This window comes from Mus musculus, chromosome 10 (assembly GCF_000001635.26).
Source record: "Mus musculus strain C57BL/6J chromosome 10, GRCm38.p6 C57BL/6J".
Lineage (NCBI taxonomy): Eukaryota > Metazoa > Chordata > Mammalia > Rodentia > Muridae > Mus > Mus musculus.
This window is the reverse complement of record NC_000076.6, coordinates 121,501,730-121,527,032: the sequence shown is the minus strand read 5'-3', so window position 1 is coordinate 121,527,032 and position 25,303 is coordinate 121,501,730. Positions and strand designations below refer to the sequence as shown.

The following is a 25,303-nucleotide window of genomic DNA, read 5'->3' as shown; positions in this document are numbered from 1 at the left end:
CTTAGTCAGGGTTTCTATTTCTGCACTAAACATCATGACCAAGAAGCAAGTTGGGAGGAAAGGGTTTATTCAGCTTACACTTCCACATTGCTGTTCATCACCAAAGGAAGTCAGGACTGGAACTCAAGCAGGTCAGGAAGCAGGAGCTGATGCAGAGGCCATGGAGGGATGTGCCTTACTGGCTTGCTTCCCCTGGCTTGCTCAGCCTGCTCTCTGATAGAACCCAAGACTACCAGCCCAGAGATGGCACCACCCACAATGGGCCCTCCGTGCTTGATCACTAATGGAGAAAATGCCTTAGAGTTGGATCTCATGGAGACATTTCCTCAAAGGAGGCTCCTTTCTCTATGATAACTCCAGCTGTGTTAAGTTGACACAGAAAACCAGCCAGGACAAATGCTATGTTATACTACAGACAGACTGACTCAACTTTATTTTGTTTTGTTTTAGGTTTATTTATTTAATGTATGAATACACTGTTGCTGTTGCTGTCTTCAGACACACCAGAAGAGGGCACCAAATTCCATTACAGATGGTTGTGAGCCACCATATGGTTGCTGGGAATTGAACTCAGGACCTCTGGAAGAGCAGTTGGTGCTCTTAACCACTGAGCCATCTCTGTAGCCTCAATAGACGTTTATGGGCCTGTATCTTATCCTTGCTTCTATTCCAGCCCCCAGCTTCAATCTTTAGAACACTTGAGGCCTTGGATGAGTGGACCCTATCCCTGTGTCTAAAGCTAATCAACAGCACTGTCCCACTAGCTATCTCTCCAGCACCACCACCTGCATGTGCTGTCAGCCCTGAGGCTTCTGAGTAAGCAGTTGACATCCACTCTGAGAGAAGAGCTCAGACAAGAGAGGCCTGTGTTGGCCCTGAGATCAGACTGGAGGCCACTTAGACAGACTGCATTCCTGGTTACCCAAAGGATGATATCTAGAGTCAGAGGTGATAGCTGTAAATATGTCCCTCTAGCCTTGTGAAGAAGACCATAGCCAAAGGAAGAGGTGACCTCCCAAACCCCCTTAAGTCCAGGTGGTCCATGCCTAGAGCACTTCACCTTAGGTATAACCTGGGATGAAGGCAAGCCTTCCTTGGCCCTCCTAAGCTGCCGTGTCTCCTCCTGAAGGCAGCGATACTCTGCTGCCGAAGCCTTCTTCCCAGCCTACCCACTTCTGGGGTTGGAGTAGGGACTGGCTCTTTTTGCATGGGGCTGGGTGTGGTGGTGCGTGTGAGTTCAAGGTCAGCCTGTTGTATATAGTGGGTTCAGGGACAGCCAGGGCTATGTAGAGAAAGCTGGCCAACAAGCACTCAGAGCTGCCTCTTGTTCTGCTCTTCTGCACCATGCTTTGATAGGTTGTGTGTCACTGAACAGTAAGCCACAGGAAACCTTTCCTCCCTAGAAATCAAATAAATAAGATATAAAAACATCATATATATGTATATGTATATGTATATGTATATGTATATATATATATATATATATATATATATATATATATATATATATGGGGTTTTTTGGAACAGGGTTTCTCTGTATAGCCCTGGCTATACTAGAAGTCACTCTGTAAACCAGGCTGGCTTCAAACTCAGATCTGCCTGCTTCTGCCTTCTCAGTGTTGGTATTAAAGGGGAATGCCACCACTGCCAGGCTTTTTATTGATATTTTTAAGTTAGCTTACAAAGTAGCAGTTCTCCATAGGCTTTTCCACGTATCTGTCGGTCCAGTTAACCTCCCTACACCCCCTCCACTTTGTTTCTTCCCCCTCCCACCCCTGCCTAAGCCTTTCACCCCAGTATTGCCCCCTTTCATAGCACATGTATTCTATTACTATTGTCTAGTTTTTTTTATATCATAGTTGGGGGGGGGGTTACCACAGCAAAGGTAGTTAGTGCAGACAGACAGAAGGAACAAGCCTAAATCCATCAAGTGATAAGCGAAGAATCAGATTTTGGTCATTCACTCATCCGCACAAACAGATGAGGTGCTGGTCAGGCTGTCACAGACAGACCTTGGAAATAGTCTACTGAGTCAAAGTTCTTAGAGGGAAAAAAAAAAGCCACTTGTATAAAATATCCAGGATAAGAAAATCCATAGAGACAGAAATTACATGAATGGTTGTTAGAGAAATGGGAATGGGCGGTGCCCACTGTATGGAGTATTTTTCTGGGAAGACAGACATGGTTAGGAGATAGCAGTGATGATCTAGCAATATTTTAACCGTACTAAAAACAACTGGGTTTTGCTCTTTAAACCATGAAGTTCATGCATTGTGAACTTTGTTGCATTTTTTTAAAAATTGTGAATCAACCATGATTGTGTACACCTGTGATTCTGTCACTAGGGAGGTGGAGGCAAGACAGTAAGGGGCTTGGGGCCAGAGCCTAGAGCATAACTCAGTCACTAAGAACACTGCTAAGCCGGGCAGTGGTGGCGCATGCCTTTAATCCCAGCACTTGGGAGGCAGAGGCAGGCGGATTTCTGAGTTCGAGGCCAGCCTGGTCTACAGAGTGAGTTCCAGGTTAGCCAGGGCTACACAGAGAAACCCTGTCTCGAAAAAACAAAAAAAACAAAAACCTCAGAACACTGCTTCTGGGCTGGAAAGATGGCTCAGAGGTTAAGAGCACTGACTGTTCTTCTAGAGGTCCTGAATTCAAATTCCAGCAACCACATGGTGGCTCACAACCACCCATAATGAGATCTGATGCACTCTTCTGGTGTGTCTAAAGACAGCTATAGTGTACTTATGTATAATAAGTAAATCTTTAAAGGAAAAAAAAAGAACCCTGGGCCCATGTTTGATTCTCAGCACCCACATGATGGCTCACAACCATCTGTAACTCCTGGTTCAGGGGATTTGATATCTTCTTTTGCCCCCATGAGCATGTCATATACAGACATACATGCAACATGTCATATACAGACATACATGCAACATGTCATATACAGACATACATGCAACATGTCATATACAGACATACATGCAACATGTCATATACAGACATACATGCAACATGTCATATACAGACATGCATGCAACATGTCATATACAGACATACATGCAACACCCACATAAAATAAAGTTAAGAAAATGGCTCAGTGGTTAAGAGCACTGGCTGCTCTTCCAGAGGTCCTGAGTTCAGTTCCCAGCAACCACATGGTGGTTCACAACCATCTGTAATGAGATCTGATGCCCTCTTCTGGTGTGTCTGTGTCTTGAAGACAGCAACAGTGTACTCATATATATAAAATAAATCTTTAAAAACAAACAAACAAACAAACAAACAAAACCAAAATAAAACAAAGAGCTTGAGGTGAAGTCAGGTAGGCTATGGGATGAGACTGTATCTCAAAAAACAATCAGCCAACATACCCAATACCCTGCTTTTATAAAAGATAATAAAGAGACAATAAAGCCCTGACTGCGTCTCAGCGAAATCCAGGATTGCCTAGAACTTTTAGCAGTTTAGCCTTTTCTTGTGAACTGACGGGGCTAATTTGTTCTCATTACTTTGGGTTATGTTGTTTGCGGGACTTAGATTTCCCTTTGCCTATGGGGTGGACAGAGAGCCCTGTTCATCTTCACAAAAGCCGTCTGCGTTTTCTGTTTCAGAAGGTAAATATATCTGCCACGCTCACTGCCGGGACCTGCTACATCTGGACTGTCCTCAGAATGGCAAGTGGCTGAGTTGCATGTCCTCTTATGAAGTAAGACACCCCAGCAAAAGGAACGGCCAGGTAGGAAGACATGTCACTTGCTCCTGCAGCATTCTGAGCTTCTGCCTGCCATTCACATGCTGGAAGAATGAACCTGTGGCTTGCCCAGGTAGCCTCAGCCAATCAGATCCGTGACAGCTCTTTATCATTATGTCTTTCCTTAGGGCGTATCACAATTTTATAAATAACATGGTAGGGTAGGCCAACGGATTTGTCAAAGAGCACAGGGCTTTAATCTGCCAGTCACTCGGATGCACAGGGGCAGGCTGTTGAAAGGCTTGTTTTCCATGCCCACAGAACATGAACTTGGAATTGTGATGGTTGTTTTTTCTGAGGTATTTATTACCTTTCCGGCATTGTCATAAACACATGAACAAGGTGACTTATAGAAGAAAAGGTTTGTTTTGGGGCTGATAATTCCTGCAGGTCAGAGTCTATCCTGGCGGGGAAGCATGGCAGCAGGCAGCAGGCAGCAGAAGTGGCGGCAGACACTTGATGCTGGGGCTTCCCGTCTTGAACTGTAAGCATGAAACACAGAGAGAGAAAACTTCAAGTGACATTAGAGTCTTAGGGACACACCTGTAATATAGGTGTGCTCTAAGTCCTCAGTTGACACTTTGAACCTCAAAGAAGTCCCAAACCCTATTTAGATATATTTTTCTATATGTGCATACCTACAAAAATTTCTTATTAATTAGACATAGTAAAAGATCAGCAATGATTACTAAAGAAACACTATGATAAACATTCTCTTTTTAAAGATTTATTTATTTAATTATTTTACATATGTGAGTACACTGTAGCCGTACAGATGGTTGTGAGCCTTCATGTGGTTGTTGGGGATTGAATTTTTAAGACCTCTGCTCTGGTCAACTCCCACTCACTCAGTCCCTGCTTGCTCCAGCCTAAAGATTTATTTATTATTATACATAAGTACACTCACTGTAGCTGACTTCAGACACACCAGAAGAGGGAGTCAGATATCATTACGGGTGGTTGTGAGTCACCATGTGGTTGCTGGGATTTGAACTCAGGACCTTCGGAAGAGCAGTCAGTGCTCTTACCTGCTGAGCCATCTCACCAGCCCAATAAACATTCTTTAAGCCAGGCATGGTGGGTTCACCCTTATGATATTAATCCTACCACTTGGGAGGCTGAGGCAGGAGGATTACCATGGTTTAAAAATACTGTGGGCTATACAGTGAGTTTCAGGACAGCCTGGATGACAGAGACACTGTCTCGAAAATATAGCAACAGTAATGATTTTTCAACTCAGGAATTACAGATTTCTGCAGTCTCTCACTTAATATCTTCAGATCAAGCTTGTCTTGGGGTGACTAGAACCATGAGAAATGGGACAGCTGAGAAGCGACATTAGCTAGTGGGGGTGATGGCCTGCTTAAGGGCCTCAGCTGGTTCCTGTCACCACTCCAGCACCTCTATCCTCTGTACCTGCTAAGATTCCAGAAGTGCCAGGATAGGGCAAAAATGACCACTCCTCTGCAAACGTTAACATCCCTCTCCTGACATGTAGGTTTCTTACTAAAAAGCTGCTAATTTTTTCCAAAGTCTGGGCACTAGATTGAAATGATCTCTCAGTATCTTGTCTGAAGTTTCTCAACACAGTTCAGCCGCCTTTCTGTGTAAGAGGCACTCTTTGGAATCAAGAGGCTCACTCTCCCTGCCCCACCCCCACCCCCACCCCCCAACTAACACCGAGCACGAAAGACCAGATACACAACACAGTTCGGCCCTTGTTCTTTGCTCGCCAAACTGACTCTTAATCAGAAAGGCCGAGGCTCTTTTGAAGAGTTTGTTCTACATGTGTGGCTCGCATGTGGAGGTCCCCACGCCACAGCTTAATTACACTTGGCAGGAGCTGAGGGAGCCCATGAGGAATCGGTAAGGGGCTTGAATAAGGGCCCTGCTGGCAGCCGGATGGCTTCCTTCTTGGTAATGGATGATAGATTGCTGTGGGTGGGAGTCCCTCCGAGATGTTCCAGCCTTAACAATAGCTTCAGAAGGCGCCCTCCTCTCCTGGAGACTAGAATGGATTTGGAGTAGCATCTGGATACCTTAATCGGATGACTCAGAGGCCCTCTGTGGAGCTCCAGAGACAAGCATGCCTGTTTGACTTGAGCACAGTGTAAAGTTTAATTAAACAAATGCTCCAGGAAGTGACTCAAAGGGTACCTGAACCCCACAGCTTGTATGACTCACCTTCCGTTCCTAATGGGCAGATACTATTTGTGCATATATAAAGGGCACAGAGTCAGCCTGGCTGGTAGGGTACACCTTTTGTCCCAGCACTCAGGAGGCAGAGACAGGCCATCTCTTTGATCTCTGTTGTGAGTTTGAAGCCAGCCTGGTTTATGCAGTGAGTTCCACGACAGCCAGGGCTTTGTCTGTCTCAACACCCCTCCTGCCACAAAGGCACAGAGTCAAAATTGGCTACATGCATATGATGTGGAGTGAGCAAGTCAGGAGAACTAGCATTTTTAGCTTCTTAAGTAGTATTTCTCTTGTTTTATGAAACTTCAAATTCCTCTCTTTTTGTTCTCTATAAGACTGTAACAAATAGTCACCAGCTGTAGACATTGTATCGATGTTTTTAAAGTAGAGGGCTAGAAAGTCAGTAAAGTTGATCAAGTACTTGTTCTATGCTCAAGAGAACCTGCGTTTTGGTCGCTCACATAAAAAGCCTGGTCTGACGATGGATTCGGGGAATCCACATTCAAGTTCCTATATGCACACCAGATGTCTTACCAACTAATCCGCCAAAATACTGTGTTAAAACTCTTTTCAACTGTAAGTCCTCCTTTAAAGTGTATTCAGGGCTGAGGGGACTTGAAGAGACGACTCGGTGATTGGGAGCCCTTGTTACTTTTGCAGAGGACTTGAGTTCAATTCCCAGTACCCACATGTTGACTCACAGACATCTATAACTCTAGTTCCAGAGATCCCACCCCCTCTTCTGACCTTCTCAGGTACCAGGCATGCATGCGGTGTCTATACACATATGTAGGCAAAACACCGATGCATATAAAATAAAGAAGTCTAAAGATAAAATTTCAAAATGAAATATATTTAGGAATGGGAAAGTAGCTCATCTAGAATAATTCACGAAGTCCCGGGTTTCACTTTAACGTCACATTAAATAAATAAATACATACATACATGCATGCATACATACATACATACATACATACATACATACATAGCTAGCCAGTGCTGTATACCTTAATCCCAAGACATAGGAAGCTGAGGCAAGAGGTTTGCCACAGTTACATGATGAGATCTCAGGCTAGCCTGAGCTACAGAGAAAGACTCTGTCTCCCAAAATGAAAGAGAAACTGTAAACTTGACCTGTGGTCCCAGCCATAGAGGTGGAGGCAGGGGTCAAGGTTCACAGCAGAGGAAGTGTGAGGTCAGCCTGGGCTTCAGGGACCGGGGAGATGGTTTAGTAGGTGCCTTTGCCCTGCAAGCAAAAAGACACAAGTTTGAGCCCAAAAGCCCATGTCAAAAAATCAGGGCATGGTGACACACACTTGTAACCCCAGAGCTGAGGAAGTGGAGACAGGCAGCTCCCCGGGGCTCAGTGGCCAGCCAGACTAACCTACTTAATGAATTCCAGGCTGGTGAGAGACCTGGACTCCGAAATAAATAAATAAATATTAATTTTCCTGAGGAACAATACCAGAGGTGGATTTTTGACTTACTGAACACACACACACACACACACACACACATACACACATACACACACACACCCCTACCTGCATACACACAGATACACTTAATAACAAAAAACTCTAACATATTTAGTTATTCCCTAAACTTAGATTTTTGTTTTGTTTAAAAAAAGATGTATTTATTTGTATTATGAGGGCTCTATTTGCATGTGTGCCTGCATGACAGAAGAGGACATTACCTCCCTTTATAGATGGTCTTAAGCCACCAGGTGGTGGCTGGTATTTGAACTCAGGACCTCTAGAAGAGCAGCCAGTGTTCCTAACAGCTAAGCAGTCTCTCCAGTCCTGAACTTAAATTTTAATAAAACCTGACATTCACTTTCTACATTTATAGCTGTGAAGATTAGGAAGCTCAAATCTGGCTGACTTTTGTACTGCACAAATTTTCTTATTATGAATGTAATAGACAATTATTACAGAGAATTTGGAACATGTAACAAAGTTTGAGGGGAAAAAAACGTTTAAACTTCCTGTCATCCCCCAAGTGGAGACACTTGCTCTGAATTCCTGAGTACCTTCAATTCCTGTCGTTTGTGACTGTGCACTGTTTACAGTTATTTCTTGGTAAAACTAGAATTGTACAGACAGAAAGGCATAGCTTCGTCTCCGCTCATCCCATTGTGAAAGCATGGCTTCCTTGTTCTAACACTGCATCTTAGACTTGATTGAACTCTTCCTGGTTTCATTGTTGTTTCTTTCTCTCTCTCTCTCTCTCTCTCTCTCTCTCTCTCTCTCTCTCTCTCTCTTTAAAAGATTTATTTATGTATTATATATAAGTACACTGTAGCTGTCTTCAGAAGAGGGCATCGGATCCCATTACAGATGGTTGTGAGCCACCATGTGGTTGCTGAAAATTTGAACTCTGGACCTTTGGAAGAGCAGTCAGTGCTCTTAACCACTGAGCCATCTCTCTAGCCATTGTTGTTGTTGTTTCCTAATGTTATAAATAAAACTGCAGTAATAGTAACTTTTTTTTTTTAAGATGAGGATCACATATCTCACTCAGGCTGGCCTAGTATTTTCTGTGTAGACCTGACCGGCTTCATATTCACGGTCTTCTTGGCTCAACTTTAGTGCCAGGATTATAGGCACGCACTACCACCACATAGAGAATTTTTTTTTTAACTGAAGCTTCCTTTTTAAAAAAAGATTTATTTTACTTATTTATTTACTTATTTTTGGTTTTTTCAAGACAGGGTTTCTCTGTATAGCCCTGGCTGTCCTGGAACACACTTTGTAAACCAGGCTGGCCTCGAACTCAGAAATCCACCTGCCTCTACCTCCCAAGTGCTGGGATTAAACGTGTGTGCCATCACCACCCGGTGATTTATTTTATTTATAAGTGTACACACTGCAGCTGTCTTCAGACAACCCAGAAGAGGGCATCAGGTCCCATTACAAATGGTTGTGAGCCACCATGTGGTTGCTGGGAATTGAACTCAGGACCTCTGGAAGAGCAGTCAATGTTCTTAACCACTGAGCCATCTCTCCAGCCCAGGAATATTATTTTTATATAAACATCCACCCCTACTTTCTGCTCCGTTCCTCAGTGCAGGTTCCTGAGGGAGACTTCTTGGTCTTGCACCACTAGTAGCTCTCTTTAAAATGTCCATGATTTTAAATGATGTGTCCATGTGTGGTTTGTGCCTATAGGTCAGCAACATTGGATGCCCCTGGAGCTGAAGTTATAGTCAGTTGTGAGCTGAGTCACGTGGGTGACAAGAATGGAACTCCAGCTCTTCCCAAGAGCAATATACACTCTTAACTGCCGGGCTGTGTCTATGGTTACCCCCTCCCAAATCATGCACTTAAAAATTCATAAATGGAACGAATATCATCTTACACCCTTACCAGCTGTGGTGGTTTGAATGGGTATGGCCTATGGGTTTGAATACTTGGCTCATAGGGAGTGGCACTACTAAGAAGTGTGGCCTTGTTGGAGAAAGTGTGTCACTGTGGGGGCGGGCTTTGAGGTCTCACACGCTCAAGCTACTCACAGTCTTCCTATCACCTACGAATCTGGCTGTAGAGACTCTTAGATACACCCTCAGGAACTCTTAGAAACCCCTCAGCAGCAAGTCTACCTGTGTGCTGCCATGCTCATTGTCATGATGATAATGGACTAAACCTCTGAAACTGTAAGCTAGCTTCCAATGAAATGCTTTCTTTTATAAGAGTTGACTTCGTCATGGTGTCTCTTCACAGCAATAGAACACTGACTGAGACACCAGAAGTTCATAAGCAAGGTTGTCAAACTACAGCCGGGGAGATGGCTCAGTGGTTAAGAGCACTGACTGCTCTTCCAGAGGTCCTGAGTTCAAATCCCAGCAACCACATGGTGGCTCACAACCATCTGTAGTGGGATCTGAGGCCCTCCTCTGGTGTGTCAGAAGACAGCTAAAGTGTACTTATGTATAATAGTAAATAAATCTTTGTTAAAAAGCTTGTCAAACTATAATTTTATCTGTAGTTTCCTGCACAGTCATTTTTAACATTTATTTTGTTTTAATTAATTAATTAATTGATTGATGGATTGATTGATTTTTCAAGACAGGGTTTCTCTGTGTAGGCCTGGCAGTCCTGGAACTCACTCTGTAGACTAGGCTGGCCTCGAACTCAGAAATCTGCCTGCCTCTGCCTCCCAAGTGCTGGGATTAAAGGTGTGTGCCACTCACTATGACCAACTCTTAAGCATGTTTTAAAATTTAGGATCAGACACATCTAATCCTAGCTGCTCGTGAGTTCAAGACAGACTGACCAAAGTAGCAAAATCTCATCTAAGAAAGCAAATAAAATAAATTAAACTTAAAAATCAAATTCATATAAATATTTAAACTCCATTAGAAAATTCAACCAAAGCCGGGCGTGGTGGTGCACACCTTTAGTCCCAGCACTGGGGAGGCAGAGGCATGCGGATTTTTTAGTTCGAGGCCAGCCTGGTCTACAAAGTGAGTTCCAGGACAGCCAGGGCTATACAGAGAAACCCTGTATCGAAAAAAAATCAAAATAAAGAAAAAGAGAAAATTCAACCACTCCAAAGCGGGATGTAAGATATGACTGAGCAGTTTGGTCAGTTAGGGTTTTTAGACTAAACAGCCTGTTGTTTGTGGTGCCACCCGCAGAGGGCGCTCTAACACTAACTCCTTATGCTGCGATGTTGGTCAGTTTCTGACCTGTCTTCTAAAGGCTCCACGCGCTGAATGGTCTGGAGAAGGCCCAGGTCGCCAACATCACGAACGTGAACGTTCAGAAAGACTCCGAGTGCTGTTCAGAGAACCTTGGGGTCACCCTTGCCACAGTGCAAGGTATTTCTAAATGGATTTTTCCCCCTGTGTTTGCGCACATGCAGGAAGGAGGCTTATGTGCCACAGCGCAGGCGTAGCGTTCCCAGGACAGCTTTGTAGAATTGGTTCTCTCCTTCCAGCGATCAATCTCAGGACCCCAGTCCTGTGCAGCACCACCTTTACCTGCTGAGTCATCTTGCTGACCCTCTCAGCACGAAATGATATTTCTTCCCAATGTTTACAAATGAGATCAAGTTTACAAAGGAGACCAAGGTTTAGAGAGGTTAAGCAACTTTTACGAAATAAGGAAATGATAAGCATATTTTTTATATTCAGGCTCAATCCTCCACTAATACTGTTCCCCCTCTTTCTCTCCTTTCCTACTGGGCATTCCTAAAGGACATAAAAGTTCTGCTTTAAAAGGGAGGAGGGAGGAAGAAGGAGGAAGGAGGGAGGAGGGGGAGGAGGGAGGAGGGGGGAAGGAGGAGGGGGAGGAGGGACGAGGGTGTTGGCTTGTGCTAGAACATTTGTCCCGCACATGTGAGGCTCTAAACCGAATGCCCGGCACCTCAAAAACCAATTAATTTTTAAAAAGAGAGGCTAGAGCTGTAGGCTAGTTGGCAAAGTGCTTTCTTAGCATCCATCGGGTCTTGGTGGCACACATCTGTAATCTCAGCCCCTTCGAGGTAAAGGCAGGAGGGTCAGTAGAACATGGCCAGACATGGTTGCCATGTGCACCGCAGCCAAATATTCTCTGTCAGAGGCCCATAAGTACAGAAAGGAGAGGGCTAGCTCCAGGAATGGAGCCCATTGCTCTCTAGTCTGGTAGTCCTTGAAAAGATGAAACACGAGGCTGGTGAGATGGCTCAGGGGGTAAGAGCACCCGACTGCTCTTCCAAAGGTCCGAAGTTCAAATCCCAGCAACCACATGGTGGCTCACAACCACCTGTAACAGAGATCTGATGCCCTCTTCTGGTGCGTCTGAAGACAGCTACAGTGTACTTACATATAATAAATAAATAAATCTTTAAAAGAAAAAAGAAAAAGAAAAGATGAAACACTCCGTTCTCAGCTCTCCAGTTACCCAGGTCTAAAGGTTTCTCTGAAGAATGGCTGTAAGGATGGTAACAGTAGGTCCCGGCCCTGGTGGCAGGGTCCTTCCTCCTCGGAACCCAGCCACCTTGTCAGTCAGCGGGGGTTTGAAGGGATGTGGCCTTCTGTGGGAATGTCTCCCTCCCTCGGCCTCCCACCTTCTTCTGGTATAGAAACAGCACTCTAGATTCTCGTCAGTCTTATTCCTGGAACACACACTGTTTTAACTAAGTCACAAGTCCTGGGGGTCGTGGCCCCTTGCCTGTCTAGTGCACTCATCAGTAATAGCAATGTGGCCTAGTGGCTCCTGAGACTTCAGTGGCACCACCTGGCCAGTATTTCTTTGGGGCCCTCATCATATCCATGGATATCCGGTCCATAACAGTGACATCTACCCTCAGTCCTGACCCGAAGAGAAGAGCCACCTCGGAGCTTCTTAGAGATGACGGTGCCCGCGTTGAGTCCTGAAGGCCTTAGGGACTGAATGTCTTCTGGGTCCTCCCAGATTCATCTTCCCTGGAGACTCCTTCTCTTTTGTCAGGGTCACAAGTGTTCCTACTTTGCTCAGCCCAGCCAATTATCTCTCTAGGCTTTGAAGAGTCACCTTAGCACTGTATCGGATTTGTCTTCTGGAGCCCTTTCGTTATTAAATCCCATGTCTCACTTAGAGGCAGCCTCTGGGGAAGGGATTTTTTTTGTTTGTTTGTTTGTTTTTTTGGTTTTTTGAGACAGGGTTTCTCTGTGTAGCCCTGGCTGTCCTGGAACTCACTTTGTAGACCAGGCTGGCCTCGAACTCAGAAATCCGCCTGCCTCTGCCTCCCAAGTGCTGGGATTAAAGGCGTGCGCCACCACGCCCGGCGGGTTTATTTTTTAAAACGAGATTAAATGGAGCAATGGCTCAGCGGGGAAAGCATCTGCTAAGCAAACCTCAGGATCTGCGCCGATCCCTAGCGCCCATGTAAGGAACTGGGTTGTGTGCGCCTTGTGTGCGCCAGTCATGCCAGGGCTCTGGGGCAGAGACAGTAGAATTGACTGTTGAGGTTTGTTGGCGACCAGCTTAGCTGTCAGTTTCATGAGAGATCCCGTCTCAAGGGATTAGGGTGGGGGGTGATAGTGTAGGATACTCAATGTCCTCCCTTGGCCTCTGAGAGCACACATACATATATGCATACACATACACACGCACACACGGGCACACTCTAGTGTGCGTGCGCACACACACACCCATATACTACACATATGAACACCACACACACATACACGAAGAGGAGGAAGAAAGCTTAAAAGTATTTCTCAGAGCCGGGCAGTGGTGGCGCACGCCTGTAATCCCAGCACTTAGGAGGCAGAGGCAGGCGGATTTCTGAGTTCAAGGCCAGCCTGGTTAACAGAGTGAGTTCGCACCCTCCCTCACACAAATACATACCACAGACATACTGCACACATTCAACATAAACATGCACATACATACATATACTACATCGCATACACACAAGAACACACTTATACATAGAGATACACATTCACACAAATGTCCTTTACTTTTCAATCACCTGTTATAGTCTCCCCAGATCCGTTAGGCACTCAGTCCTTGATTTCAGTCTCAGTTCAAATATCACCTTCTCCCGGAGGCCTTTCCGGACTACCCAAACTAAAGCAGCCTCCATTCCTCTCCCTGCTGCCGTATGGCCCTGGGCCGTTTTCTTCCTACCGGTTGGCATCGTGTGGTCTTGCTCTGTTTGTTCCTTACCCCTCCACCTACAATGTAATTCCATCATGGAAGGGGCCATGCCTGTTTTCTTCACTGAAGCCCCCATCCCAGCCTGGCACAATGGCTTCTGGACACTGTGCCCAGGGACTGAATCCAGCCTTCCGGTGTCCACTGTTTCTTTGTGTGTCTGCCATCTCTGTGGAATCTGATCATTGCTTTAGAGTTTTGGCTATTGATACACAGTATCGTGAATGCTAAGCTTTGTCTCATATGTCCTCAATCCAATGCAACAGTTCTCACCTGCTAAACAATATTTACTATTTGGCAATGGAAAATGTGTAATTTCCAAAGCAAACAACAGAAGGGCTCTGACTCTTGACAACTATTAGCCCAGCTCTACTGAAGTAAGCGCTGATTTCCTGTCTTCATTCTCTTAGAGTCAGGAAATACTTCACTCCCACTACTTTTTTTTTTTTTTTTTTTTTTTTTTGGGACAGTGCAAACACGGATTTCTTTCCTTTCTTTCTTTCTTTCTTTCTTTCTTTCTTTCTTTCTTTCTTTCTTTCTTTCTTTCTTTCTTCCTTCCTTCCTTCCTTCCTTCCTTCCTTCCTTCCTTCCTTTCTTCCTTTCTTCCTTTCTTTCTCTTTTTCCCCCTTCCCTTCTCCTTCTTGTTCCAGCCCTGCTAGCTCTGGCCCATAGGTTTTTTTTTTTGTTATTTGTTTCTCATCATGTATGGTTGTGAGCCACCATGTGGTTGCTAGGATTTGAACTCATGACCTCTGGAAGAGCAGTCAGTACTCTTAATCGCTGAGCCATCTCACCAGCCCCCAAAAAATGGATTTCTTAAGGAAAAAAATGAGAAAGAACTCTGAAGAAGAAGAGAGACCCTCAGGGGAAGAACACTCTCTCCAGTTCATACCTATACTCTGTCACTTCCAAGGGAGGAACACACGTCCTTTAACTCTTAAGCTCTCACCTCTCTTATTCTCATCTCTAGCTCTCCTTTTCCCCCTCTCTCCCCACCTCTCTCCATGTGGCCATGCCCACCCTCTCTCTTTCTACCTTCTCTCTTTCTCTCTGCCTTTCTTTCTCTCTTTCTTTCTTTCTTTCTTTCTTTCTTTCTTTCTTTCTTTCTTTTTTTTAAGATTTATTTATTATATGTAAGTACACTGTAGCTGTCTTCAGACACTCCAGAAGAGGGAGTCAGATCTCGTTACGGATGGTTGTGAGTAACCATGTGGTTGCTGGGATTTGAACTCCGGACCTTTGGAAGGGCAGTCGGGTGCTCTTACCCACTGAGCCATCTCTCCAGCCCTCTCTCTGCCTTTCTACAATAAAGCTCTAAAACCATGGAGGGGAAAGTGCTTTAAATCTTGATTTTTTTTTTTTTGCATATTTTAGTGAACCCAGGTTAGACCCTGCATGAGGAAGTAGATGGTAAATAAAAGCAAACTGTCCTGGGAACCAGAAGCAAGAGGTTGGTGCAGGATTGAAGAAGCAGTCTCTTGCGTTGGAGTTGGTAGTGTAGCACAGTGGTTCCCGCGTGGCCCTATCTGCGACCCTCGGCACTTAAACATGCTCTAGAACACACTTGGTCTCTCTTTTTGCCCCAATTACTGACATCCAAAGGAGGGAAGAGTTCTGTTGATGGAAATTACTTACTAGAAAGATTTTTGTTACTATAGCCACGTATTTGAAGCAGCCCACTGGATGGAGAATGGAGAGCTATTTAGCCTACGGCTTCGGATCCTGAAGGCACAAACAGGCTCTGGCCTCAGTCCCCATGACTTCGATACACTATGGCAGGAATGCATGCGTATCTCAGAGTCTAACTGATAATACCTTCTTCCCAGAGGCCATCAGGATTGGCCCGAAGGACTTGATCGAATGTAATCACTTCCCAGATGTCTCCCCTCTGAGCTCAGTAGGTAGGGTTCCATTTCCTTATTTATACTATCAACCTATGATTTTGGAGATTAAACTCAACCATCAGCTGTGGTGGGGGGGGGGGCAGGCATCCTGGAACTCCATATCCAGAATATAGATGAAGAAAGCTTTTCTAAGAATGTTCAGCATCCTAGACATTCCTGCCTTTTCCTCCGCGGAATGTGAACCATTTTTGGGTTTTGCCATTTAATCCATTTGCATGGCACTGTGGCAAAGCATCTAAGGAACACTGTCCGAAGCAAAACTCACTGGATGCAAGGCCAGTGGCCTCAAAACTTGAGGTCCAATAGAGCCTGCCACCTAGCAGGCACCCAGTAAGTCAGACTCTCGGGGTCCTGAATGGGACCGAAGGACCCCGAGCCCCGCCGGTGGCTTAGTCACGACACTTATTGCTATAACTATCAGAAGTACAGGTGGAAAGGGCGCCAAGTCAGCAATGAATACAATCTCAATTAGCCACATCCAGAGTTCTAAAAACGGATATGAATAACACTCCAGAAGTTTCTCAGGCAGAGGCAAGGAGAGCATTGGCTAATGTGTGAAAGGCTCACGGTTATAAATAAAGTCCAGGGTCGGTCACAATGGGCCACTCCTTTAATCCCACCACTCAGGAGGCAGAGGCAGGCCAGCCTGGTCTACTTAGTGAGTTCCAGGACAGCCAGTGCTTTATAGTGAAACCCTGTCTCAAAAACAAATAAGTAAGTACATTTCAACTGGTTAGGGTGCTTGCTATAAGCCTAACAACGAACGATTCAATACTTAAGATCCGCATGGTGCGACTAGAACTCCCACAGGTTTGTCCTCTGACCTCCACTCTAGCACAAAAACATACACATAAAATAAACAAACACACACACACTCAAACGCAATTTTAAAGAGTTTTAAGGATAAAGCCCAGATACTCACTTGTGCACAAGGCGTCTGACACGGAAGGTGCAGTGCATGCTGGTCCCTATCTCCGGTGTTGCTAAACTCTCCTGATAGCGGAGACCATGTTTATCGCGTTGCCAGGTGGGGACCACGGGCAAAAGGCAGTTGTTGGAGTGCTTAGGTCCACATTAAGCGCAGCTTCATAGGCGTGGCTGGGGCACAGGCTGCAGCGGCTGAGGTCGGATAATTGATTCTCTCCCCACCGCCTGAAGCCTCAAGGCAGCAGCTGGGGCTTGCAACTGTTGGGCAGATGGATTTCAAAGAGGCCTGGAGAGAGGAGACCTGTTGTAGAAGTACTGCTCAGAGACAGACGCCTGGTGACGTCAGTAATTCCCCGCAGGCGGAACCCGAGTGACCTCTGACTTGAACCTTAGAGAGTGATTCTTGGCTCTGCCTTTATCAGCTGGGACTGGATAAGGGCAGATACAGAGATGTGGCTAGAAGGTCCTGCTGGTGACCCCACGCCACCGTTTCCTGTGTGGAGAAGCAGGATTCACCATCCCTAACTCTGCATTGCCTCCCCCAGCCTCCCTTTTTTGGGGGGGTCAGATAACAGCCCTTACTTCCTATATCCTCCATGCCCAGGGATCACTCTGGGCATCACACGCTGAGCACAGCTATGGAATCTCCCCATGCTGTAACATGACAGGACCCTTGACCCCGCCTCCCCGTCCCCGTCCCAGTCCCCGCCCCTGCTCAGGCCCATGAGCCACCTCCTACACAGTAGGCTTTGAGACTTCTCTGAAATAGTTAACAAACCCTGAATAGTACCCAGCCTCTGGTCTTGCAGCTGTGAAATCACATTCCTAGACAGGGTCTCAGTCATTTTCTATAGCAGATTATCTGAGACAAGATAATTTCTAAAGAAAAGAAGTTTAACTCTTGAATCAAGATGTTGGAAGGGCAAACCCGGGTATCCATATCTGTTGTGGGTGTCAGGCTGTGTCACACAATAGAAAGCAGACACTGCTACTATGAGGGATTAATCTCCTGACTCGGGAACTCAGGGCAGATTAAGTCACAGCTCGGACTGAGAGTCCTTGGTGGCACTGCTGGCTTAGGAGATGGGTGTCCATAGGGGAAACCCTTCAGAGGCTGGCATGGAGGGCTTCCCTCTTCCCTCCTGCCCTACTGAACACCAGGAGGACAAGATGGCAGCCCCTGTTCTAATTCAGGAGACTTCTGTGAGACAGTCACTATGTAGAGCCCCTTGCCTTTTCTCTCAGACCTTTGTATGAGTGTACACAGGGGTGTGTAGATACCAGTGTCTCTGTCTGTCCCAAATATGGGGGAGGGATGTAAAATAGGTATTATATAAATATGCCTTTTTTTTTTAAGACAGGGTCTCTCAATGTAGTCCTAGCTATTTTGGAGCTTGCTATGTAGATCATGCTGGCCTCAAACTCACAGAGATCCACCTGCCTTAGCCTCCTAAGTGCTGGGATCAAAGGCATGTGTCACCACACCAGGTGAAATTTGACATTTTTAACTACCTGCTGGCTTTTCTTTTCTCTATTACCTCAGAGGGCCCCGTGTCTGGGATTGAAGCATTCACAAGCACTCAAAGTGACACAGGACCACAGCTTGGTGAGGTTTGGCCTTATCTCTTGCCTGCCTCCCCACAGCCCCCCAGAACAGGAGCAGTGAACACTCTTCTTGTCCACTTAGGGTCCCCCTCTTCCTTCTACAGCAGCAGGGTTAACTAGGAAGTCTCAGGATGAGCTAGGGTGAGAATGAGTGAGGCCTAAGATTCGCTTCCAGAGCAGATTTTTGCTAAGGCAAGGTTGTGCCCGCTGGAATGTCCAGTGACCCAGACGTATAATTGTATACAAAACTGCAGCTTCTCTCAACCTCTAAGCCTCCAGTGTTCTTTGGAGCCAAGCTCTTTGCAAAGGTGCAGCAAGACTCCCTCTCTGGCAGACAGGCCTGCCCTGGAAGCCCAGCTGGCTGCCACAGCACAGGTTGGGTTTTAGCCTCTGCTTGGTCTCCAGCCTGCTGCTTTGTGCAGTGTACTAACAGTGGCACTGTCCCTTTCCCATGTGGCCACTGAGGATCGCCTCCAACATCACGGCCTCTTCCTCCCTTCTCTATCCATCATCACCCTCGAGGCATAGGTTTGGTGTGTGTGTGTGTGTGTGTGTGTGTGTGTGTGTGTGTCTCAGAGTGGCCAGAAATAATTTTTTTTTAATCTTTTAAAGACCATTTTATTTTATTTATATGTGTACACTGTTGCTGTCCTCAGACACTCCAGAAGAGGGCATCATCGGATCCCATTACAGATGGTTGTGAGCCACTATGTGGTTGCTGGGATTTGAACTCAGGACCTTTGGAAGAACAGTCAGTGCTCTTAACCGCTGAGACATCTCTCCAGCCCCAGTTTGAGACATTTTTATTGCACTGCACCTGTGTGTGTGTTACATACATCTGCATGTATGTGTGTATGTCATGACACGAGAGAGGTTAGGGGACAACTTGTGAGGGTCGGTTTTCCCTTCCATGTAGGTCCCAGGCACTGATCTCTGAATGTCAGCCTTGGCCACAAGTGCCTTTACTCGCTGAGCCACGTTGCCAATGTTACATTAAAAACTCAGGGTCTTGGGCAGGCCAGGTGGCTCAGTGGGTGAAGGGGTTTGCTGCCAAGTCTTACCAACTGAGTTTGATCTCTGGGACACACGTGGTGAAAGCAAAGAACTGACTTCCTACAAGTTGTCCTCTGACCTCTATACCCACACCCACATACACATGTACGAGTGCGTAGCTGGGCGGTGGTGGCACACGCCTTTAATCCCAGCACTTGGGAGGCAGAGGCGGGCGGATTTCTGAGTTCGAGGCTAGCCTGGTCTACAAAGTGAGTTCCAGGACAGCCAGGGCTATACAGAGAAACCCGTCTTGAAAAACCAAAAACCAAAAACCAAAACCAAAACCAAGTGCGTGCACACACTCGAATAAATGCATACATTTAAATTTAAAAGCCATTTAAAATCACGGCTCCCCGCATACCACATTTGCCTTCCTTCTGCCTACACCTGGGGCTCTGACTCTCGGCAGCTGCTCTGGCTCCGCCCTCAGATCTGACCCCGCCCTCAGCTCTGGCTCCGCCCTCAGCTGCTTCTGGTTAGGCTTTGGCTCTCTCTGACTTGGGCCTACCTCGTGCACTCTGTGGGGGCGGATAGCTTTCTGGACTTAATCTTTTCTTTGAAACCAAAACCCCCAGCAGAGACTTCATCTTTACAGATGGCTGGTTTAGATGGACGGAGCTAATGATACACATTGCTTCCCTTGAAAGGCTCGTTCGGTGTTAGCCTAAAACTGATGTTCGGTGGCTGTCCAAGTGGGACGACAGCTGTTTGGGCTCAAGCCTGTCTCCGTTGTATTTCTCATCTGGGAATGATGATATTATCAAGGGACGAATAAGGCTGAACTCAACACCACTCTTGACCTCATTTCTGATTTATGGATTCTTCCTGCGACCATGCGATCGGGAGAGAAGGCGGGTCTCTGAAATGGGTTTTGAATTTTAATATCTTCTCATACTGACCTCTTTCTTTGTCAAGCCACAGCTCGTGTAGCTGGCGTAACTTGCTGACTAGAAACTAGAAACACACTTTTCTCCAGCAGGCAGAAACAAAGGGGAAATTTGTCTTTCAGAGAGCTGCTTAGCGGCCTGCCCCCGCCCCCACCACTCCCCATGTGTAGGAACAGCTTGCAGGAAAGGCGACCCGGCCTCTGACTGTGCGCCAGTTGTGGCTTTGCTCACGGGGTTCTTGTGTGGCACAGAACAAGCAAGCCTCCTGTCCTCTCAGCGAGGTTCGTCACAACCACGTGAAGTGCGCTCTTCTGCCTCAGAGGAAAAACTGGAAATGACCCTTAACCCCTAGGTCCCTAGTCATCCGGCCACCGAGGGGCCAGAAAGGATTTAGTGCCTGGGAACTCAGTTTATTCAGTTGGTAGAGTACTTGCCTAGCATCTGCAGAGCCCTTGGCTTCATCCTTAGCACGACATAAGCGGAGCTGAGGGTCACAGGTAAGGCACACCTGTGATCCCTGCTGTCTGGAGGAAGCGATCAGAAGTCCAAGGTCATCTTCAGCTGCATAGAAAGTAAGGGGCCAGGTTAGACCTGAGACCCTTTCAAAAATAATTTTTTACTTGTTTAGAAAACATCATTAGAAGTATTTTTGCGCCGGGCAGTGATGGCGCACGCCTTTAATCCCAGCACTTGGCAGAAGCAGGCAGATTTCTGAGTTCGAGGCCAGCCTGGTCTACAGAGTGAGTTCCAGGACAGCCAGGGCTATACAGAGAAACCCTGTGTCGAAAAAACTAAAACAAAACAACAACAACAACAAAAAGTATATTTGCTTTGAACTCTGCCCGGATTTCAACTCTTTAGAAACAGATCATACACTTTCAAAAAAAAAAAAAAAAAACCACATTGATGTCATCTGGAAGCATTTTCCTACACATGTAAATATTTATCCCCCATGAGACTTTCGAACTGCAGAATAGTTTATACCCGTGTGTCCCCTCTGGAGGTTAATCACAGCTTAGGGGGACACTAGGAGGGGTCCCTTACTATTTACCAAACGAGTAAGAGGATCAAGTTGAATAGCATCACTAGGAAGCCTGCACGGGAATGGAAAAGCAAGGTGGCTGTGAAGTAGACAGAATTGGAACGCTGGCCTTCTGGATTTCATCCACAATGGAAGGAAGTGTCCCTGGAGATGTCCCTAAAACAACGGTGTGCAGCTGGGAGGCAGCTTGGCTAGCCGAGTGCCTGCGGAGCGCACAAGAAGCCCTCGGGTTCCACGCCCAACATTGGAGGAGATAGATATGGTGGCTCAAGCCAGCAATCCTAGCACCGGGGTGTGCGGGTGGGTGGGGGTGGAGTGTGTGTGTGGATAAATAGGATCAGGAGTTCATGATCTCTCTTGGTGCCGCGGGAGTTCAAGGACAGCCGGGGACTCTTGAGACACTGTTTCGAAAAGAAAAGAAAGAAAAATTTAAAAACCCTTTCTCTAAGCCTCAGCCTGCTCTGCCCTACATAATGGCCGTGCCGCGGGCCCTGGACAAAAGCTAGGGACAGTCAGCCTTCACAATCAGGATTTAAGAGGCCGCTTGGCAACAGGAAATGAAAACAGTCCCCTCTACCCCATGCCCCTGGAGCAAGCCAGGAAGCTTCATGGTCACCTGGCAACGCAGAGGACGTGTAAGCGGCAGTCAGCTCTGAATGGCTGGGCTGGGCTTCCGGGCAAATGGTTTCCTGCTCACTCAGCTCTCTCTGCCGCACTTTTTCTTTAAGACACCTGTGTTTTTTGGCTGTCAGGCGAGGGGGCCATGCCAAGCTTTCTGGCAGCGGTCTCTGCGCTGGCAATGATGTCACATCAATCATTCCCAGTAATTAACTCCTATCGCAGTTCTGTGGGAGAGATCCTAGCGGCTTTCTCTGCCTTCCTCGCCCCCACCTTGTGTCTCTATGGTGTCTCTCCCGGTCCCCCCACCCCCACCCCATCCGCATTCCCGTGGGCTCGGGCATGCCCAGTTATATATAAATCCAAACCTGGGGTCAGGACAGCGAGGGCAAGTGACGATTTTATTTATTTATTTACTTCTTATTTATCGCCCGCAACTAAGGCTAGACCCCGCGCCTCCAGGACAAGCAGTGATTTTTGAAGTTTTGCTGATGCCAGATTCAATGGCTGTATTGTTTTTGAGAGACGGAGGGCAAAGATTCTTCCACCCAGCCCAGAAGTCACAGGGCCATTTGTAAATTCTCCTTCCTTTGGGTTAAGTTCTGTGGTAATTTCCCCTCAACTCTGCCTTTGTAGCAAAGACTATAGTTGATAGTCATAGATTTGAGTTTATGGTTATTTATTTGATGTTTTCTTCCCTTTGGAGTACATTATGGGCTGGTTTGAGTCATATTTTGAGGCCCCAACCCTTTATATCAATGGTCTCAACCTTCCTAGTACTGTGACCCTTTAATGCAGTTCTTCATGTGGTGGTGACCCCCAACCATAAAATTATTTGTATTGCTACTTCATAACTGTAATTCTAACATTATTATGAATTGAAACGTGTGTGTGTGTGTGTGCGTGCAAGTGCATGCGTGTGTGTTCTGATGGTCTTAGGTGACCCCTGTGGAAGGGTCTTCCCCCCGGCAAAGTGGTCACCACTCACAGGTTGAGAATGGCTGCCCTATGTGACACTAGAGCATATAGCAAGCAATTAAGGTTAATGAAGTCATGGGAACAGACCACCTCACGATGGCACAAGGATTGCTGGGAACCAAGTGGCAGGAGTTATGTTTAACATTCGTGGGCCCTAAGTTTGATCGCTGGCACCAAAATAAAATTAAAGAGAACTGGACATCCCTCTAGCCCCCTTCTCCTCTCACCCCCTTCTCTCCCTTCCTCCCCCCTCCCAACCCCTCCTCCCTCACTCCCTCCCCCACATGTGTAGGTATCTAATCCTTGCCAGGACCCAAGAAGGCTGGTTCTTTTGTCTTAGACTTCCAGACACAAGAAATTTGAGAAAATGGGTTTTTTGTTTTTTTGTTTTTTCTAGTTCTTGGAGACAGGGTTTTTCTGTGTAGCCCTGGCTGTCCTGAACTTACTCTGTAGACCAGGCTGGCCTAGAACTCAGAGATCTTCCTGCCTCTGCCTCCCCAGTGCTGGGATTAAAGGCCTGTGCCACCACCTCCGGGATGAGAAAATGGATTTCTGATGTTTGAGTCATTCAGTTTGTGGTGCTTTCTTAACACCCCAAGCTGACTGCTGTAGCCTAGAAGCTTTCTGAGAGGGCAAACCTAACAGTTTGCCTACCGCTGAATCCCAGTATCACACACAGAGCCTGGCCTATAGTCAAGGTCTCATAAATATTCATCAAGCAAAAAGCCCTTAAATGAATGTCTAAATGGAGCTTGAAAGAGCCATGGGGCTATGCCCCTAACGAATGATGGAGAAGAGGTTAAGTTATGCCCAATATACCCAAGTCTGTGAGATGTATCTTTCTGTTTTGTATCTTAAGGAGAGCTGCTGTTCATTGAGTGCTTGCTAATGTTTCCTTTCCACTCTCCAGCCTCTGCACCAGCGTTTGCTGAGCCCGATGACCAGCCATGGCAAGGCAAACTCAGAACTAGTGTCGCTCAATTGAATCAAACTTTTCACCAGGTGCCCCGACTGTTCTGCACGTTCTAGCTGCGTGTATAACTGCATCTAGGGCTGGAGAGATGGCTCAGGGGTTGGAGCGCTGGCTGCTCTTCTAGAGGACCTGAGGTGAAGTTCCAGCATGCAACATAGCAGTTCACAAGCATCTATAGGATACAATGCCCTTTTTGGCCTTTTAGGGCAACAAGCACACATGTGGTGCACAGACATACAGACAAAACACTCATACATGTAAAATAATAAAAAATGTTTACATTTAAACATGCATTTTGGCTTTTTAATCTCAGCACTCCTTTAATCCCAGCAATTGGGAGATAGAGGCAGATGGATCTCTGTGAGTTTGAAGCCAGCCTGATCTACACTGTGAGTTACAGGACAGGTAGAACTAGACAGATAAATGCCCTCCCCCTCACACACACACACACATACACACACACACACACACACACACAAAGTGTCACTTTATAAAATGAAATTAAATATATCAATTATTCTCCCCAATTTCCTCCCCAGCTAAGTCTCAGTATAATTTCTAGCATGATCTTTTATAACTCTCCTCTTTTTATTTCTTTCTTTGTGGTCCTGTAGACTAAAACCAGGAGCTTTCGAATGCTAGGCAATTACATGCAATTGTAAAAATCTTACAAACTAATCAGAAAATTTATTTATAAATAAGGGCCTAAACATAACAGAGATAGATTTGAAGGGGACAAAAATGGAAGTGTCTTTTTCATAATAATCAAACCACTATAATTAAATCTGCGACATTGGCTCGAGAATAAACAATAAAACCCACACAGAACTGAGAACTTAGCCAGGCGTGGTGACAATCATGCATAGTCCTAGTTACTGGAGAGGTTGAAACAAAAGGCTCACCTGAGCCAAGAAGTTCAACTCCAGACTTGGAAACATAGTGAGACTCTCATCTCAGTAAAACCATAAGTTTAGAAACCACCTCACACATTTATGGACGCTTAATGCTTTATTTTATTTATATGACAGTCATTCATTCATTCATTCATTCATTGAGACAAAGTCTCACTATATGTCTCTGGTTATGTATTCCTTATGTAACCTAGACTGGCCTGGACCTCACAGAGATCTTTTTGTATCTGCCTGCACAGTACTGGCATTAGAGGTGTAGGCCACCATTAGTCTAGGTGTGGGATTTTTTGTTGTTGTTTTATGCAGGAGCTATTTATTTTATTTATTTTAGCCCACTGTAACTGTCTCCAGACACACCAGAAGAGGGCATCCGATCCCATTACAGATGGTTGTGAGCCACCATGTCGTTGCCCCAGCTGAACTCAGGACCTCTGGAAGAGCAGTCGGTGCTCTTAACCGCTGAGCCATCTCTCTTGATTTGTGGAGTCCTGAGCCTCATCCATACGAAGCAGTCCCTCTATCCCTGAGCTATACCTAACCCTAACAGCAGTCTTTATATTTTATATTTATATACATGTGCACTCGTGTGCAGGCCAAAGGACAACCTTGAGAGACAGAATCCTTTTTTTTTTTTTTTTTTTTTGGTTTTTTGAGACAGGGTTTCTCTGTGTAGCCCTGGCTATCCTGGAACTCAATCTGTAGACCAGGCTGGCCTCAAACTCAGAAATCCGCCTGCCTCTGCCTCCGAGTGCTGGGATTAAAGGCGTGCGTCACCACGTCCGGCCAGAATCTTTTCTTGACCTGGAGCTCACCAATGGAGTTAG

General features: G+C 46.0%; 2 long non-coding RNA genes across 5 annotated transcripts; both read right to left on the bottom strand.

The window, feature by feature from the left end:
• Window positions 1–559: 559 nt before the first annotated feature.
• Gm35696 lies at window positions 560–17,086 on the bottom strand. Of its 4 annotated transcripts, none has more exons than XR_872130.3 (3): window positions 16,408–16,920; window positions 4,065–4,236; window positions 560–1,399 (listed from the first exon to the last, which is right to left on the bottom strand). It is a non-coding gene; the product is annotated as a predicted gene, 35696 (long non-coding RNA). The 4 variants fall into 4 exon arrangements; XR_872133.2 differs by lacking the exon at window positions 560–1,399 and adding an exon at window positions 16,995–17,086 and having other exon boundaries at window positions 4,037–4,236; window positions 16,408–16,698; XR_380885.4 differs by lacking the exon at window positions 560–1,399 and adding an exon at window positions 7,085–7,196 and having other exon boundaries at window positions 4,037–4,236; window positions 16,408–16,935.
• A 3,835-nt stretch (window positions 17,087–20,921) lies between these two features.
• Window positions 20,922–21,922, bottom strand: Gm46204. Its single transcript, XR_001779700.2, has 2 exons — window positions 21,616–21,922; window positions 20,922–21,400 (listed from the first exon to the last, which is right to left on the bottom strand). It is a non-coding gene; the product is annotated as a predicted gene, 46204 (long non-coding RNA).
• Window positions 21,923–25,303: the final 3,381 nt, after the last annotated feature.